Consider the following 21,027-nt stretch of genomic DNA (forward strand, 5'->3'; position numbering starts at 1 on the left):
AAATCCATCAATACCACATCAAAAGGCAAAAAACAACAACAGCAATTATAACAACTTCACCAAATTGAAGGAGCCATGCGAGTACCTAGTAACGCCTACAATAAATTACGTAACGCAGATACAAATCACTCCCAGAATAGTTAAGACATAACAGTGTGATTTATAGTGGTTTGTATTCGCACGCACTCTTCAAGCCCTGCTCTGTAAAAGTAACTATGGAAATGACTGCAACGGAATTTAAGATTTCACGTCCCATCTGTTACATACTTTGCTTGGAAGTGCGTGTGTGTGTATGTATGTATGTATGTATGTATGTATATATACATGTACAGTATTATTATGTGTGTGTGTTTAAACATTCTTTATTATTTAACACTTTATTTGTATGTGTATGTATGTATGTATGTATGTATGTATGTATATGAGTTATGTATGTATGTATATACATATATACATACATACATACATACAAATAAAGTGTTAAAGAATAAAGAATGTTTAAACACACACACACACATAATACTGTGCATGTATATATATATATATATATATATATATATATATATATATATATTTATATTTATATTTATATTTATATTTTATATATATATATATATATATATATATATATATATATATATATATATATATATATATATATATATGTGTGTGTGTGTATCACGTGTGTGGACATGTGTGTACATATATATAGATATATATGTATGTATGTATGTATGTTTATATATATATATATATATATATATATATATATATATATATATATATATATATATATATATATATATGTACAAAACACATGTACACACACGTGATATATATCTACTGTTATTGTGTGTTTAAACATTCTTTAACACTCTATTTGTACTTAAGACATCAAGAAATAAAATTGGATGGCTCGAAATCTTTCACTGTCATACTTGTGTATATAAATTTTCAGGAACTTATCTATACATACGTGTGTGCAGATTTGTGCAAATTTAACCAGCGGCCGAAAGGAATGGCAGCCCAATGCCCTTACCCGAGAGGGCGATAACAAATGAAAGACGAGAAGAAAAAGAGCAAGAACCAACCACAAACAGTGGACAATTCTTCAACGTCCCTAAAAGAATGCAAGGACATGTCTCCCCTGGCTGTCAATGGGAGCACGGGCAAGGCAAATTTACAATGAACCCAAGCAGACTGAGTTGATCGGCAGCGGGTGACAACGTGTGACCCTAGGAACAAAAATAGCGTAAGTATACGTGACCCTAGAAGCACAGATAGTGTAAGTGTGTAGAGAAAAGAACGCTAAACATTCCCCTTACCAAGTCTTCGTTTTAGTCGCGAACAAGCTTCCAGTCATCGAGAAGGCCTACCCACAAGAGAAATAATTCCGGATAGGAGACAGCCAGAATCCTGGCTGGAGACGCAGCAAAGTTCAGAAATGTTCCAGGGGACTTCTCCGACTTCGCCGAGCCTGTCCTGCCAGAGCGCGTCGTTTAAAATCGGTTAGGAGGTGATTATTTTCACTTGAGAGACACAATCTACTCCTACAGCTGATAGATGAGAGATTAATGCGAAGACAACGCTTCGGTTCATGAAATCAACGACGAAAATAATATTCTGGTTAGTCCACAATGGCCCATATTAGATCTAAAAGACACCGCGTTTTAATCTTGGTGAGTTGGAGGGTACACACAACATCACTCTCCTTCTTACTTTCCCCTGGTTCTTTAATAAATTAATACACAATTTTTTTATTAATAATTTAATTTAAGATTATGTATATGTAGTTTACATTTATCATTATATATATATACATATATATATATATATATATATATATATATATATATATATATACTGTATATATATTATATATATACAATATATATATTCACACAAATACATATATGTATATATGTGGATATACTGTATATACACGAGTGTGCGTGTACATTCAGTGTTAATTTTGCTTTATCTTTCTCCTACTCTCTTAAACACACATGCAAACACTATGGTGGAAGTTGATTAACGTTCGGTTAGCTATACATGATCGTATGCAAGTATGAATAATAATAATAATAATAATAATAATAACCCAACACTCTTGGTTTGGAAAAGGCCTTTGTGGGGCACGAGCAACAAACAGTAATGAGTCTCTTGTACTTCGCTATGGACTGACGAAAGTCTCTTGCATTTCGCCACGGACTGACGAACTGTTGAAAACAAGTTTTAGTGCTGAATGAACGTTCGTTTACGTAAGCAGGTAGACAAGAGACTTGTACCAAGATAAGCCAATAGGTTTACCAGTTGCTGAGGTCTATAGACGAAACAGCTGGTCGGATGGACCGACCTCCTGATCTCTTCAGGCAGTGCTATTAGCCAAAAGGCATTTAACAGTAGGTTTAACATTTAACAAGTAAAAAGTGCCCCCAAGTTTCTTCGGCGTAATCGAATTTTCTGTACAGCGTATAATGCTGTATGAAACTCTCAGCCACGGTCCATGATACTCTCAGCCGCGGCCTATGAAACTTTCAGTCACGGCCAGGTGGTGGCCTGTGTTGTTGGCACCTATAGCGGTGCCAGACGCATGATCATGGCTAAATTTAACCTTAAATAAAATCAAAACTACTGAGGTTAGGGTTCTATAATTTGGTACGTTTGATGATTGGAGAGTGGATGATGAACATACCAATTTGCAGCCCCTCAGCCTCGGAAGTTTAAAAGATCTGAGGGCGGACAGGAAAAGTGCGGACGGACAGACAAATAGCCATCTCAATAGTTTTCTTTTACGGAAAACCAATAAAAAATGCACCTCAAAAAAGTTTGCAAACTAAGATAAAATCGTTCGACGGTCCAGCAATTGCAGTACTTGATTAATCAAAGCCATACATAGCGTAGAAAAAAGCTTCGCAGTAAATCATATATCTCAATAAGTTCTCTCACAAATGAAATGTTCAGTCGTCAAACATAGGTTTTTTTTCTTTTTTTACTCTCCATAGTCAAGAATGCACCTCAATGAGCTCACAAACAGTCAATGATATACCTGGAATAGTCACATATAAGGAAGAGTTTTATTTTCAAGTGCGTACCTAATTACGGTAACGCACTTACATAGCAAAGAATTCAACATACAAGCATCTAACTAAATAAAGCAAAATACAAGGACACAGCAAAGTTTAACAGGAGTAAGCACAAAACTTAATAAGATAAAAAAAAAACACGTCTAACGTCCAGCCATAACTAAATAAGGAAGTATAAACGGCTGCAAATAAGGATCAGATGTCAGGCAAATAACTAAATGAGATTACGCAAGAGGATTAAAAACCGTTGGGTGGGAAGCACATACCTAATTAGGATCACAAACAAGGATTAAAAACGGGATAAAAGTCAAGCATATACCTAAATAAGGTAGCAAGATAGCCTAATAAGAGGAACTCCACCGGGCAAATATTTACTTGGACAGGATTACAAAAAATGAAAAATAAAACTAAAGATATAAAAAAATATATATAGAAAAACACGAAAAATTAGACGACCATCATCATCCACCCGCATCCATTTGTTACCGGACACATGCACAACGCCTCCCCTCAAAATGACTGCATTCCATTCCAATTTTTCCGAGTGAATGCGCGCGCGCAGGGGGCCTGCGCCTCACACAACTCATTCTCTTCTCTTCTCCCTTTCTCCTTTCCATCATTATATCATCTCTTCTCGTTTCTCCTCACATTTATGCGAATTATTTCAATGTTTTTTCTTGCATGACTCAAACGAAATGCGCTGCATCTTGTGTTGACGGATATTCGCGTTTTCTGGAATTGTTCATTTTTAGCTTTTTTCTTCAGTTTATCGTTACATATCTGTTTTCAGGCTAATGTCTTGCAAACTAAAAGATGCGCATCAGCAAATGTTAACTCCTTTGTCATTATATACACATATTTATGTATAAACTTCTAAGGTGTATATATATATATATATATATATATATATATATATATATATATATATATATATATATATATATATATATATATATATATATATATATATATATATATATATATATATATATATATCTTCAACTCATATATCCTCATCCAACTTAGTTCTTATCTAATCCTATATAAGGTATGGCCGCCACAGATACAAATGATCCACGTGGTGTTAACCCTCTCACTAGCATGAGCTTGACAAATTTCAGCCAACTGTTGATGTAAATAATTACTATATACATAAATGATCCACAACCCACACTAGCACACACACAAACACACACACATATATATATATATATATATATATATATATATATATATATATATATATATATATATATATATGTGTGTGTGTGTGTGTGTGTATATATATATATATGTGTATGTGTGTGTGTCGATGGGTATTAACAAAACTTAAACATATTTCTTAACAAAAAAGAATACACTGGAGTTGTGTGTGTGTGTGGGGTGGGGGGAGGTTTACAATGAACCACGTCGTTTGAGACACTAAATCCACATCCCTTCCCTTATTCTTCTGGTCACGGTGTGTGGATCAGGTTCGGGATTTTAAGGAATTTGTCTCAACAAACTAACTCCTGTACACACTCGGATAACCACGTGAAACACTAACAGCCTCTGCCGATATGAAATTACATTCCCAGGGAACAGATTTCAACAGAGCAGTCACCCCCGCGCACGCTATGTTAAAAAGGAGCGTGAAAGATTATGCGCTGTTTGAGGAAAAATGAAATTCAAACTGCGATTTTTTTTTTTTTTTTGCGGGGGGGTTGTGAGGTGAGGCAGAGTTAACCTTGTTGAGTAATACGATTCCCTTATTTTATCAATCATGGCCACTATTACTGCTGCTTGAGCAGCTGCTATTGATACCACAATCGTAAATAATAACTATAATAATTTCCCCTTAAGAAGGACTAAGAGTAACTTCTCCCAGCAAATCTACAACACTCGACCTTCCAAGTCTTTTTATCGCACATATTCTTGAACGTCCCAGATAATCATACATTAATATAAAATAATAATGATCATATCAAAGGAAACTGATTCAACATTTACAAGTTATGCTAAAAGCGCATCTCTTAATTTGACCAAATATACTGGATAAAATCAAATTTCTGAAGAGCACTATGAGAAGATGGTCCGTGGATATCACTCGGTCCCTCAATGGCCTTTCGTTTTTTTTATTTCGATCAAACATCTTTATTGTGAAAAAACTACAACACTGTCAGCAAAAGCAAGGACCCGATCACTTCTACCGAACTTGCCTAAGAACTTCAGTGTCACTATTTTCAAATAACTAATAACTTTCTAATATTTTTTTTTTTTATTTCCCATTACCTTCTGTTACTTCTTTCGAATGAACACCATATTCTTTGGAAGTTTGAATTTCAATTCAATGGTCCGTGTGGGCTTGTTCTATATGAACTGATAATAATAATTTCGAATAAATAATAATAATAATAATAATAATAAAAGGAATCTGAAATACTAGAAGCCAGAGGTAGCGCTCAGGATTCATGCAGAAGAGCAAAGACTAGGAACAGCATACATAGTGAGGAAGAAGTGATGGACTCCCCAAGGAGGCAGGATGCAAACCTGAACCCCACACTATAAAAATACTCCAGTCAGAATAGGATGACATGATACACCAGATAATAATAATAATAATATAATAATAATAATAATAATAATAATAACTCGTTCTTAAATAAGTACTGGAAAAAAAAAAACAATTAACGAAAGCTGGAATGGCGGAAAAGAAGGCTTGGAGTAGACTTTAAATCCTGGAAGGCCCGTATCCAGAGATCTGTATCTGAAGAGCGACTTCGAAGACCGAGTAAATAAGGGTAAAGGTTAAGACCATCTTGTAACAGAAGGGAGCGACTGGAAACAAGATCTGGAAACAGATTGACAAGATGGGAGTAATGACAGTCGAGATGTTTGCGTCGGGAAACAGAGCAAATTTGTCCAGCGTTTACGGGAATGACATCTACAGACTCGGAAGAGTATACTGCCGATAATGCCCAACATATTCAAAATATTGCCAAAGAAATGATAATAAATGACAATAAATTAATAAAATATATCTTCACAGGTCATCATTTACATGGTCATGTACGGCATATTAAGATGTTTTCATTACAGCTTAGAAAAAGCGACAATCAAGAGGTACTACCGTATTCCTGAATAAACGTATGTGAACTTTTCATCTCTTTGCCTGTTCTGTGACGCATCATGTGACGATATAAACGTCGCCTTGCAACAAACCAATGCCTTGTCCGATTCTTTCAACTGTTGTTCTCTTCATTTTGCAATTCTATAATAAACCCATATAATAACCTTACCATCAACTTTAAAATCTATTACTACGTGATATCTATAGAAGTCAACTCTTACCAACAATATCAGCATTCATTTTCCTGCTCCTAGCAGGAGCCAATTTTATCAATTTCTACTAGAACACTAATATTACCTTCATAAAAATTTACATCTTTACCTACCCTTTGTAAATTCTTGTAGCATTGCCAAGTAAACGTTGTATCCTCATTAAATGAGTTATTCGCTCTCCGCCTTGTGCTTGCAGTATGCCTCAGTCCTCTTGAGTCATCATCGTATGCAAGTGCATTTCTTCAAAATCCGGTGCAATTATTTACAGAAGGAGCTATAAACGTCAAATTCATGATATCTTCCAGTTACCTCCTTGCTTTCACGGATGCAGATTTATGAATGGAAATTTGGACATGTTTCTTAGATAATTGAAAAATGAACCAAAACGTTCAAAACTAACCAAAAAATAAATACTGCTTTTGGCACCTGCAGTTTCGCTCACAATGCAAAATCGATCGAGAACGGTTACGGCTGCTTGAAAAAGGGCTTAAAGGTATAAGAACATTTTAGTATATACATACATACATACATATATATATGTGTGTGTGTTTTTTTTTTCATTGCTATGATGATCGAAAATATTTTTGTTCTTGATATGATTACATAAATTTGGATACGAATCCTCACAATTCAATGCACATTAACTAAAACGCAGTTGCTATCATCGTCTTCACGGCCATGGCCGTCGTAATAATAATAATAATAATAATAATAATAATAATAATAATAGTAGTAGTATTACCGATAATTTTCATTTCAGTATTTAGTGAACACTTGTAACGCTAATAACGCTTCATCTTGTTACTCACAGATCACGTGTATTAGCAAAATTTACAGTTGAGAGAGAGAGAGAGAAAGATTATCGGGAGGATCAACACTCGCAGTAGCTTTCATTTCTTTTCTTTACCAAACATAATCCTTTCTCCTGATGTCACGGCACACACAACCACATACACTCCATCATCTCGCTCCTTCGTCCTCACGCCTCACTGTGACCCATCCTTAAGCCGCCAGCAAGGATACTTGGAATTATTATTATTATTATTCAGAGGATGAACCCTATTCATATGGAACAAGCCCACACGGGCCACTGGCTTGAAATTCAAGCTTCCAAAGAATATGGTGTTCATAAGGAAGAAGAGGAGGGTAAAGGGAAATACAGAAAGAGATCTCACTTATTAAAAAAGAAACAATAAATTAATAAATAGATAAAAATGTATTAAAATGCAAGGAGAATAGTATTAGGTAATGCATCTTGCATGTTCTGCTTGAACTTCTAAAGTTCCAGTTGCGCTACATCCTCAGTAGGGAGACTGTACCACAGTCCAGCCGTGTGAGGAATAAAGGACCTCTGGAACTGAGAAGTTAAATATGTGAGATTATATTACAGTATTTTTGCGTTCTTCTGCCTTCTTATTTTTTTATATTTGTTCTTCCTTTCTTTTCCTTCGACTTGTTCTCCTCAGGCTTGGCTAGTTAAGGGCAGTGGGTTGCTCGTCTTACTGAATACTGGTGTAAGATTATTGTAGTTTTCTAATTTTTCTCTTCATTTACTGAACTTGTTTTGACATCGAAAATACGAAAATATCGTTAAATTTCACTTTATTATTAATTATTATTATTATTATTATTATTATTATTATTATTATTATTATTATTATTATTATTATTCAAAAATCTTATAATAGCATGAGACACTCAAATGGTGAAGAAATCCTCAGTGGTGTAATGTAAATGTAAAAAATATTTGTGTTATTATTATAATTGTTATTCAAAATGAGTAAAATCACAGATAAATAAACAGCAGAACAGAGTAAACTAACAAAAAATAAAAAGACAAAGTATGACAGATGAAAATACAGAAGAAATTGAAACTCTAATCATGACTTGTTCTTAAACACATTAAAATCAAATGATTACTTGACAAACAACAAAAAAACTCAGCTTTTTCGGGACGCTCTGAAATATCTTTACGAACTCTCTTAACCTCAAAAAGCATTAAAACAAAAATCAGTGACGAATATAAGAGTAAGAAATGTGATAAATTAGGATAAAAGTAATGGAATAATTTCTTGTACGAGAACGACGAAAAACTGAAAAAAACACTGGGGTGGAAAAAAACCCCAAAAAATGAATAACGAATATTCAAAGCTTAATGAAACCATTTTTCGGGCATTAAATTAGCGACTGTGCGATACTGAAATGAGTCAAAATTACCGTACATACCGTACTTATTAGGCAGCCATATTATCTATAAGCTCAGAAAATCTACAAAGGCAAAGACATCTTGTGTAGAAGAAACCTTCCGAGGAGAGAGAGAGAGAGAGAGAGAGAGAGAGAGAGAGAGAGAGAGAGAGAGAGAGAGAGAGAGAGAAGAACTATTTACAGAGGTATATAAGAGGTTATCTTAGCAACAAAATTCAACCTTTCATTTTAAAGCGTGTATTAAAAAATTCGCAAAATCTAATAAAGAAGACGTCCTACTATAAGAGAGAGAGAGAGAGAGAGAGAGAGAGAGAAATAAGATCCGAGAATCTAAAATTTAAATGATTTCAGGTTAAGAAATCAATCAAAAATACGCACTACACTGTCATATCAACTCGTCACCTTCAATTTGCCTAGGTTCTAAGAATAAGAAGTTCACAGCCTTTCATATATTTTCTTTCTTTTTCTTCGAACAAATACATGTCTCCACAAACATCTGAATGACCATGCTTTTGCAAATTTTTATAATTTTAATAATTTTATGAGGATAAAGTAAACCTGTCAGTTACACACAGCTCATTTTTTTAATGTAATTCATATTTTTCAAAAGAAAATGTCAATAACAATAACACTATTAACAATACAGACACCAATCGTAATAGTAACGGTAATAAAAATACTTTGAATCCTGACAAACAAAATCCCGTAGACTTTTTCACATCCATACGCAATCGTAAGTTCACCATGATTATTCAAACATTTACTAACAAACAACTTCCTAGATCATGATTTTTTGTAGAAGGAATTTAACAAATCTTTGACAAAACAGTCATCGATATCTAATATAATTCAAGTTTTTAATCAATTAACTTTAGCGCTTTACAAGGACACAGTCTGTCAACAAAAAGATATGGTATTACTCTCAATCACAAATGGTTCTGAATACCACCAGTAAAGAAATTTCTTAAATATGAAATTCACTTAAAACGTACATAGACCCAAGACTCTGATTTTAACATGTGTTACTTCAGACCAGCACTTCAAATTAGCATACTAGTCTTTGGAAAAAAAAAATTGGCAAATTATTAATTAAAAAAAATAAAACCAACATTCTGAAACTTTTACATACTCTTCTTGATTTGCAAGGAAGTTCACTAAGCTCAAAGTCTTCATAAATTATTCAGATATTATGAAATAGATAAATGCAACTATTCTTAAAATAATATATACATCCAACAGCAAAAAAATTCTTAAGAAAACAACCAGAGGTAATTAGAAATTCACTTAAATTGCAGGTCTTGTAAAATCCATTCTATAAGAAATTACTTCATGAGAATACAATTTAAAACGATTGGTCCTTTGAGATGATTTACGGCAAAATATCGATGGAGAGAGTATATTTAATCGGAAAGTATTTGACCAATGCACTACTGACAAGTTTCTAACCGATAAAACCTTCAAGAGAGAGAGAGAGAGAGAGAGAGAGAGAGAGAGAGAATGAAAACGAGCCACTTAAATGCCATGCCCTTTTGCAAGTGTAGTTTACAGTAAATGCTTCTTAGGAGATTGAGAGTTTGATCGAATTATCAAGCGTTCTTTCAGAATGACAGTTTAAAAACTGTTTATATTTATTATTTTTATATGAGAATTCGACTTTCATTTATTACTTTAAACATTTCTTTATCACTGGCGTGTCAATATGTTGATACGTTTATTAGTATGTTATAAAAATCAAGGCCTGTCTTCAAACTTCAGTAAACAATTTCTTAGAAAAATAAATCTCACCGTCACCAGCAAATTTCCTTCATGCAAACACTTTTCAATATTAATAATATCGAGAAATTATATCGGAAATCACGTAAAACAACTCGACCGAAAAAGAAAAAAATCGATTAACCAAAAAAAAAAAAAACTTTCGAAATGGTGAGGATGTGACCAACGACCCGTATCACTGGAACGAATTGGCAGCATTCCAGTTGATATCGAGAGAGACTTCTACAAAAAAAAGGGAAAAAAATAAGATTCGATTCCACTGCAGAATCAGAAACTACCGTGCCAGAATTCACAGCATAACAGTCAATACTAGAATATATATTCGCACAGTTAATCACACTTTCATCACAAAAAATGAGTAGTGTTGTCTTAAAATCTGATTAGAGCGCGTAGTAGTTTTTGATTATCGAAAGGAAATGATGATTAATTAATCAACAACAATTTTAATAACATATATATATATATATATATATATATATATATATATATATATATATATATATATATACACTATATAATTTACAAAGAGAACTATGTAACATGACAAGGAAGGCGACGACAGAAAAAGACTAACACAATAGACAAAATAAACCAATTCCAGAAATGATAATTTGGCGAATAATCACTTCTAACGAACGATGAGCCCTATTGAAACTGCTTAACTGAAATAATAATTCTGCTGATTGAATAATATCTAAACACACACTGATGTGACAACATTAGTTGTCACTGAAACATCGACCTAGGTAACTATTCAACCTAATAACTATTCACTTGAATGGTTATTCCACTGATAACTTTATATATATTTATGCTTATTCATGAATAGCAAGACCATAATATGGACTGTCAATGAAAATGCAAAGGAAAATTTAATGTGTTGTTTACTACAACAAATCTTCCGTTTCATATGATGACGGTCTCATTTACATTAATGTAAAACTTTGCGTGACATATTTGAATGGAAAACTGAGTAAAGTATCGGTTAATTTAAGGCCACAAATTCTCGTAAGTCAACAAAACTATATAATTTCACTTTATTTCTCGAGCAGTTTTTGAGTATATATCTATCATTACTGCACTGATCCTAATCTTCAAAGACCGCATATATAATTCTCACATAGTATGCTTTCAATGATCATAAGAAGTTGAAATAAATTCTGGATGAAAGTGTCACTTGAAAAGCAATGATTTCAAAGTCAAGCATATTTTGGTAAATTGTTCCAAAGAATCAATATTGTTGAAAACGAAAAGCTTAATTTCATATATTTCAATAAATAATCATATTAACGCACAGAGTTTTAAATCATTTTAATCTGATTCACATTTTTAGAGAAAAATATCCATAATATTTGCTCCGTGAAATAAAAAAAAAAAAAAATACAAAACCTCCAACATTATATGAAAGAATGATCAAAACGCTCCTGTAGATAATCACAAAAAACACAAGACCCGGGAAAAAACAGAGTATCACTTACCGGCAATTTTGTAAACAAACTTCTAAATCCGACCAAAACAAACTCGCTAAAAAAAACACTTCAATGTCACGAAGTTCACACAAGGTCACTCAGTATCTATTCTCATTTTAATTCACATGGCCTCATCACACCAGAAATGTTACACAATCGAATCACGAATAACAATCTTGAGTAACAGAGTCCTTCTCCTTGGACACGAGGGAGAAAGGGAGGACGAGACAGACTTCGCGAGAGTGATATGGAAGAAGAGGAAGAACGGGAGAACGCTTAACCAACGTGCGTTCGCTGTCGGGTCCAGAACGGTAATGTGAGCAAGGAATGGAGTGACCAGACGTCGCTTAGCCTCGGGTTGCCGATTCGCGGGTTTACGCAGCTAGGCCGAGGTAGCCCACTGTGAATCTCTCTCTCTCTCTCTCTCTCTCTCTCTCTCTCTCTCTCTCTTCTCGGGGCTCAGCTGGGAACAAAGTCGTAGCAATGAGACAGGTCCTACTCAATGTATCTCCTAAAAGGAATGGGGAAGATGTGGAAAAGATTGTGGCGGGGGATAGGAAAGGAGCGACAGTGACGAAAGAGGTAGGGAGATGTACAATAAATAAAGAAGAAAAAAAACAATAATTAACGAGGACGCAAAAACAGAAAAGAAAATTAGCATCACTAGCTGAAAATGGATCTTAAATGTCTATGCTCGTATAATACACTGAATTGCGTAGCCTACTAATTCACGAACTTGACCATCACATGATACGCACATATATAACTTGCGTACACAAATACATAACTACATGCATGAATACATACAATACAGGAGACACATGTGTCTATACACAGAGGAGTGTAAGTTAGCATATGAGTATGTGTATGTATGTGTGTGTATGCTTGCATTCAAGCAACGGGATGGCCTTTGGTTGTGTAGTGAAGCATGGTAATAAAAACCCGTAGACTTTTGTATATAAGTTGCTATTGACTCATTTGGAAATTGCAAAATTTTGGATAAATATGAATATATAATAACTTTTTTAATATAGAGAATACAGAACACAGAATTTGGCCAAAGGCCAAGCATTGGGACGTATGAGGTCATTCAGCGCTGAAACGGAAATTGACAGTAAAATGTTTGAAAGGTGTAACAGGAGGAAAACTTCGCGGTTGCACTATGAATCAATTGTTAGAAGAGGGTGGAAACAAGATGGAAGAAAGAGAATATGAAAGTAAGGGTACAAGTAAAAGGAATGAAAAGCGGGTTGCAGCTAGGGCCGAAGGCACGCTGCAAATAATCATCATGCCTACAGTGCACCGCATGAGGTGCACTGACGACACTACCTCCCTACGGGAAATATATTTTCTGGGAAAAGCTTGAATTTGCTCTATTTGAGTATAGATATTATCATGAATAATTACCAAAGATACTGAAATTTTATGCACCTTCAGTTAAACTAAGCATTTTATGACAAGGTATTTTACGAAAAAGAATTGCTAGAAAAAATAAAAACAATAAATATACAACTCGGTATCGGAACTCACAGATATAAATTACTAATACACAATTACTGAAAAAAGCTCTGCATAAGAAGTCGACCTAATCCCGTTACCAAAACGTGCTCGATAAATGTCAGCCAAGGGACGAAAATTCAAAGTGCCTTGAGGAGAGAATCACGAGTGTCAGAGCCTTAAGAGGTAACGGTAACTATATTAAGAAAAGAAAGGACGTTGGCACAGCAGAAACGAGGAATCACTATCACGTTAATAATAGCCAGAGAGTGGAAGGTAATAATATTCAGAGAAGAAGAAGAAGAAGAAGAAGAAGAAGAAGAAGAAGAAGAAGAAAGAAGAAGAAGAAGAGGAGCAAGGAGGAAGAAGAAAGTAGAAGAAAGAAGAAGAAGAGGCATTAGCAGGAAGAAGAATAAGCAGAAGAAGAAGAAGAAAGAAAAATAAGAAAAAAAAGAAAAACGATTAGAAAGAAGAAGAGGCAGCCTTAAAGAAGAATAAAAGCAGAAGAAAGAAGAAGAAACAAAAACATTAGAAGAAGAGGAGGAAGAAAGAGGTAGAAGAAGTGGCAGAAGAAGAGAAGAAGAAGTAAAGAAGAAGAAGAAGGCAGAGGATTAGGTTAGAAAGAAGAAAGAACAATAAGAAGAAGAAGAAGAAGAAGAACAAGAAGAAGAAGAAAACCTACGCGTAGCTTAGTACCAGGAGAGAAATTCGTTTCTGAAAGTTTTCAGTGACTCACGATTCGTAGCTGCGCGCGTGATCCGGGAGAAAAGGGAACGAAGTAAAGAATTAGCAAATGATGTTGTAATACCTTTTCTTTACGTTGGAGCTATGTTGCTGCCTCTTTGGAAGAAAAAAAAAATAAAGTTCATGAGAAAATTTGTCGTAAAAAGATTCGCTTATAACGTTACATTTTTGAGGCGTGGATGGAGTAGATGTCTGCAGTAGTTGATGGGGAAAAAAACTTCTTTTAAAGTTTGTCAGATATCTGTGAGAATTCTTTTTTTATATTACATGAGTTTTAAGTCATGATGATAGTTAGGACAAGAACAAAGTACAACGAATTGTGTTTATATATATATATATATATATATATATATATTTATATTTATATATATATTATATATATATATATATATATATATATATATATATATATATATATATATATATATATATATATATATATAATGCTATTTTAATCTCAGATGGAGGACCAAACTAAACCTTCCTCCTAGGAAACACGAGGACATCTGACAGAACCAAATAACGTTTCATGGAGACAAGACCTCAATTATACTAATTCAAATCTCATAACTATAAACAAATAGAGATCACTGTTCTCTGTAGGCTCTTGAACATGCAAATTACACAACGCATTTTCAGTGATGAGTCAAGAGAATGAATTGTCAAAAAAATTACATTCTTAAATGATCGCACATTCCATATTATATTTTTTCTTTAAGTCCATTTTCGCATTAGAAGGGATGGTTCTAGAAGGTGTTACCTTCAAGATTCCCAGCAATTTTTGGGGATGAAGTTGTCAGCCCCACAAACTTATCTATCTGAGGCGAGAATATATTCAATTTTTATTTACAAACGAATGAAACCAGATATATATTTTTTCCAATTGGGATTTAATGCAACCAAAGACTTTATATATATTATACATATACTATATGTATATATATACATAAACATATATATACAACACACATATACATATTTATATATATATATATATATATATATATATATACATATATATAAATATATATATATATATATATATATATATATATATATATATATATATATATATATATATATATATATGTTTTATACTATATATATATACATGTTTTATATGAAACCTAACCTTATGAGATTAGCAGCAGCTCATGGTATATACTTATAGGAGGAAATACCATATGCTTCACTGAAATATTAACACTGGAGTTTGAGAGAGACGCAAAACTTCACTTATGGATGACAGTTGTTGAAACTACGCTCCAGGATTTTATATCAGACTTCAAATTGACTGAGAAGTACATTAATAACTGAAGATACTTCTCAAACCCACACACAAACACAAGCGCGCGCGCGCGCACTTTACTCAGTGACTAAGGTGGAGGCAAAAGATTACACGTCCAAAACATAAGGAACCACAGAAACTGACGTTCACAATTATACTAATGGTGGCACATGACTGCAAAAACAACTACAACAACAACAAAATCAGAAGAAGCAACATATTCCTTTTCCAGTCCACAAACCAGTGTTTATGAAACAGCTGGACTGAGATTTTAACTTATATTTTAGGATACCCGACGTCGCAAAGACAATGGTTATCGACGCCAGACTGACCAGGGAGGTAAATCCATAAGAATCTAGTGCCTCTTGACATTCTGAATGAAAATAAAACAAAATCAAGTAAAAAATGCGCCGAAGTTTCTTCGGCGCAATCGAGTTTTCTGTACAACGTATAATCAAGGCCACCGAAAATAGATCTATCTTTCGGTGGTCTCGGCATAATGCTGTATGAGCCGCGTCTACGCGGATAGTTTTTAACTACGGCCCGGTGGTAGCCTGGCCTATATCGTTGCACCAGACATACGATTATGGCTAACTTAACCTTAAAGAAATAAAAACTACTGAGGCTAGGGGCTGCAATTTGGTTGTTTGGTGATTGGAGGGTGGATGATCAACATACTAATTTGCAGCCCTCTAGCCTAAGTAGTTTTTAAGATCTGAGGGCGGGCAGAAAAAGTGCGGACAGAGAAAAGTGCGGACGGACAGACAAAGTCGGCACAATAGTTTTCTTTTCAGAAAACTAAACAGACAGAGTAAAACAAAAACTCAAGAAGATAAAAAATAAACGTCAGAAAAATCTCCAGCAAATCTCGGCTATTCTAGACTGCATCGATTTCAACTTACAAATTTAAACAAAATAAAGAAAATAGCTTAAAAAAAAGACCATATGATATTTTAGCTATTCTGATCCATCGATACCGAAGTTCACTCCCCGAACATGATCAAAATGAAAACAGCCTAATCAAAGATCTTATCGAATCTCGGCAGTTCTGGACCAACTCGACGCCATAAGTACAAACATTAAACAAGAAAAAAAAAATGAGTTGAAAAAGAAAGAAAGAATGGACATTCCTACGACATTCTTCAAAAGACGAAGCCGCTTCTTGACGCCGAGAAACATCTGCTTTGTATTCCCGCGATGCCTCGACGCTAGTTACAGAGGACTCTTGTGCCTGTACTCGGCACCTTACAGATATTTCCTGTAGTTATTCATTCTCCGAATGCTTTCAGCTAACGAGGCAAAAAGCCTCGCCGGACAATATCAATGGCCTCGATACCAGGACGAAAATGGCTTAATGTGTAGCTGCGTTTGTGAATATAATATGGAAGTAGATTCCGATACGCATGCTCACACAAACATACACACTCACAAGCACACGCACTTACATACACAATGCAATGTGACATTCCAAAACGCCCTCGGCCTCAATAAACTGTGATTATGTTTCGATGCTTTTTCCTGGATGTCCCCGTGAGATATATATATATATATATATATATATATATATATATATATATATATATATATATATATATATATATATGAATATATGTGTGTGAGGTTAATTCCACAATGAAACTCCTGTTGCAAAAAGTGTATTCAAAATACATACGTACAAAGCTTACGAATAGCTTTTGTCCAACGAAAGCTATAAGCTTTGTACATATATATTTTGAATGCTCTCTGTTTTGTAACGGGAATTTCATTGCGGATTTTACCCAACATTTATGAAAAGTACGACATATTACTTTTATATTTCATATATATATATATATATATATAATATATATATATATATATATATATATATATATATATATATATATATATATATATATATATATATATATATGTGTGTGTGTGTAATATGTGTGTGTGTGTGTGTGTGTATCTACTGGTCACTTTTTACCAGATACATATGTAATTGCAATAGCCACAATGCCCTATTAACTTCGTAGTGAAAAGCGTATCCAAAAAAGCGCGAAGAATTCGAGAAGTTAAGGGGGCATTGTGGCTATTACAATCACATATTATATATATATATATATATATATATGTGTGTGTGTGTGTGTGTGTGTGTGTGTGTGCGCGCGCGCACGTACACAATCAACATCCAACCGCGTCCACATTCTCCGCAGCGCTTCGGAAAGGAAGGGAAGGAGAGGCCCCTCGACCGACCGACCGAAAACGTCCTACACATTGTATTAGAAATAAATTACGCTGACGTCCTCCAGCGCTGCCAGCCATCCTTCGCCCAAAAGGAATGCCATTACGAAAGGAACCTCGATAAAAGCTAGGAAAAAAGGGGTACAAAAAAAAAAAAAAAAAGAAATAAAGAACATGACCATCGCTACTTTGTCATCGTCATACATCGTGAAACAGCACGACTCCTCCTCCTCCCCTCCCCTGATTTTCTTCTTTTTTCTTTGATTTTCTTCCTTTTCTTCAGTTCCTTCATTCAAATCCTTCGTAAAAATCATTATCTTCTTACAGTTTGATGATGTATTTTCTTATACTTCTTCACGTTTCTCCTATTCATCTGTTCTGCCTCGTTCTTTTAATTTTTTTAATCAGTGAATTTTACTCATCACCGTTTTACTTTTTTTTTATTATTCTTATTCTAGCTCCTTCACGTTTCTTCTATTCTTCTGTTCTGCCTCGTTCTTTTAATTCTTTTATCGGTGAATTTTCCTCATTATCTTTTTTCTTTTTTTTTATTGTTCTTATTCTAGTTTCTTCTATTTCTTGTTCATTTTCTCATGCTGTTATCGTATTTCATTCATTATTCGTTTATTTTTAATTTGACTTTATTCATTTAATTTATTCTGTTCTTTGCATTAGTATGTCTTACACAACTATTTTCTTTTTACTCTAGTTCTGTAATAATGCAAATTAAAATAACACAATAATGACATCTATACAGGCTGCTCTTGCAAGCGTGGTCAGTCCTTATCATTAGTCACTACAATCACAAGAATAACAAAGGCAGCGACTAACCAACTGAACGAAAACAAAATGATCAAAACATTACAACAACATAAAACAACAAAACCGGCAATAATAAGTAACGAAAATAAAATAAACAACAATAACGTCGAATTAATAATAATAAAAGATTAGACTGATAGTGAGGATAATGATCACAGTACTAACATAAACACTGATAAGTTAACAACAACACCCAAACAAAATCAATACAACAAAAACAACAAAGCAAAATCAATAGTAACAACACAAAAACAACAACGGTAGTAACAAACACAGTACTAACATAAATAATAATAATAAGCCAACAACAACAATACCCAAACAAAAACAACCAAGCAAAACAATGCTGCAACACAAAAACAGCAACATCAACAATCACAGTATTAATATAAATAATAATAAACCCAACAACAACAACACCCAAACAAAAACAAACAAGCAAAAACAATACTAGCAATACACAAAAACAACAACAGCAACAATCACAGCACTAACAAAAGTAATAATAAACCAACAACACCTAAACAAATACAATCAAGCAAAAACAATACTAACAACAACAACAAAAACAATCATAGCACTAACATAAATAAAAATAAACCAACAATCAAACAAAAACAATACAACCAAAACAACCAAACAACAACACAAAAAACAACAACAACAGCAGCAATCATAGTACCAACATAAATAATAATAAACCAACAGCAACAACAACACCCAGACAAAAACAATACAACAAAAACAACCAAGCAACAACAATACTAACAACAACAGTAAGAACAACAAGAGCAACAACAACACCACAGGCATGACAGTTCTCATGAAGATGTTTCGATCACCTTGAGCTGACATCAGCGCAGAAGCTGACACGGACGCTAACAGCCACGAGGGTAAATGATAAAAGGTCCCTTTTGAAGAGAATCCTCAAAGAAAGAATAAAAAAAAGGAAAAAAGAGTAAATGAAGGAGAAGTAAAAGAGGTTGGGGGAAAAAAGTAAATGGAGTTTAATGTTCCTCGCTCTTCGTCAGAAATCGTCTTCCTCAGAAGATGATTCGTCGTGGAGAACGAGGGAAATTCAGAGCTAAATTTGAAGGATTTTTGGGAAGAGTTTTCGCAAGGAATCCATTTTGTGAAGTGTAAAATAAATACACACACACATATATATATATATATATATATATATATATATATATATATATATAAATATATATGATATATAATAATATATATATATAATAATATATGTATATATATATATATATATATCACACATTACCACAGGTGTGATAAATGAATCACGTACAAAGTGATAATAATCATATATATATATATATATATAATTCGCTCTAACTGGGAAATAATATATCTATACATCTGTAAACCGAAGGAATTATAGTTGATAAGAAGTTCGTCGTCTCATAGACACGAACCACCAATACAGAACTCCACAGCAATTGATGTGATAAAAATTCATATACACACACACACACACACACACACACACACACACACACACACATATATATATATATATATATATATATATATATATATATATATATATATGTGTGTGTGTGTGTCAATAAATGTATATATAATAATATAATATCAATAATAATATATATGCATATATATATATATATATATATATATATATATATATATATATACTACTCAATAAGCTGACCCTTGCCCACATATATCATTACGTAAACATACATGAACGCATTATTAATACAAATATAAATTAATCGACCTTCTAACCTCTATCATTTTCGACAAATGTGTCATAGTATTAGTATAAGTAGATGCCTTATACTGAATAACTTCTTATCATTAAGAAAAACAAGTGGAGGTTGGGAGAGTCTCCTGAAGACTTCGCTTTCCTATTCAAGAGATGTGTGAAATCAGTAAAGAAGAATGTGAATATTGAACAGTTGGCTTTGAAAACCCAGAAAATAAAAATGTCAGTCAATTGAGATATGTTATAACTTAGCAAAACATGAAACTCGGTGAAATTAACACCGGGAGTTCCAGAAAAGGGACAATTGGCTCTGGGGAACTTTAGGGTGGTGAAAATGAGGGGAGAAACTAACTCTGATATGACCTAACTTCATTATAAATGACGAATACGGAGAGTTACCTCATCACCTCCACAAAAACTATTATTATTATTATTATTATGTTTCGGAAGAAAATAATAATTAACGGCATCAATCGCCCAGTCTGTTTCAATATTATTATTATTGTGTGTGTGTATTATTGTGTGTATGTATTATTATAAAAAGCGTCAAGGGATGAAACAACTGTGCCATGAAAAGCCACTCGCCAGCGAGGTACCAGTTTCGTATAAAAGAGGAATGTGGAACGTTTGGCAACATCGTCCTAATTCAATTTGTCTTCTGATCAGTACGGCCTAGTCAGTTCTAGTTGCTGGTCAGCTGGTATAGTGGTTTGTGTCGTGGAATTCCACTCAGATGTCGCTGGTTCGCGTCCCTCCCGGGGCGATGAAAAATCACTGGCTCTGTATCATGATCAGTTACTGCTGCAGTGTGGGGTCCGTGGTGGGAGGTTGAAACCAACATTATTTATC

At 33.8% G+C, this 21,027-nt stretch overlaps 1 protein-coding gene across 8 annotated transcripts in view; it reads right to left on the reverse strand.

Annotated features, from left to right (window-relative positions):
* The window catches only part of LOC136828045 (uncharacterized), a 423,623-nt gene that overhangs the window by 60,416 nt on the left and 342,180 nt on the right, over nt 1-21,027 (reverse strand). Inside the window, exon 1 of one of the 8 annotated variants that reach the window (XM_067085731.1) lies at nt 11,864-12,172. The exons of 6 other annotated variants lie outside the window; for them this stretch is intronic. The gene's annotated coding sequence lies outside the window, so the exon portion shown is untranslated. Of the gene's footprint in view, nt 1-11,863; nt 12,173-21,027 lie in introns of those variants that run through there. One more of the 8 variants, XM_067085730.1, reaches the window with a different exon arrangement.

Source organism: Macrobrachium rosenbergii, chromosome 42, assembly GCF_040412425.1.
Source record: "Macrobrachium rosenbergii isolate ZJJX-2024 chromosome 42, ASM4041242v1, whole genome shotgun sequence".
Taxonomy (NCBI): domain Eukaryota; kingdom Metazoa; phylum Arthropoda; class Malacostraca; order Decapoda; family Palaemonidae; genus Macrobrachium; species Macrobrachium rosenbergii.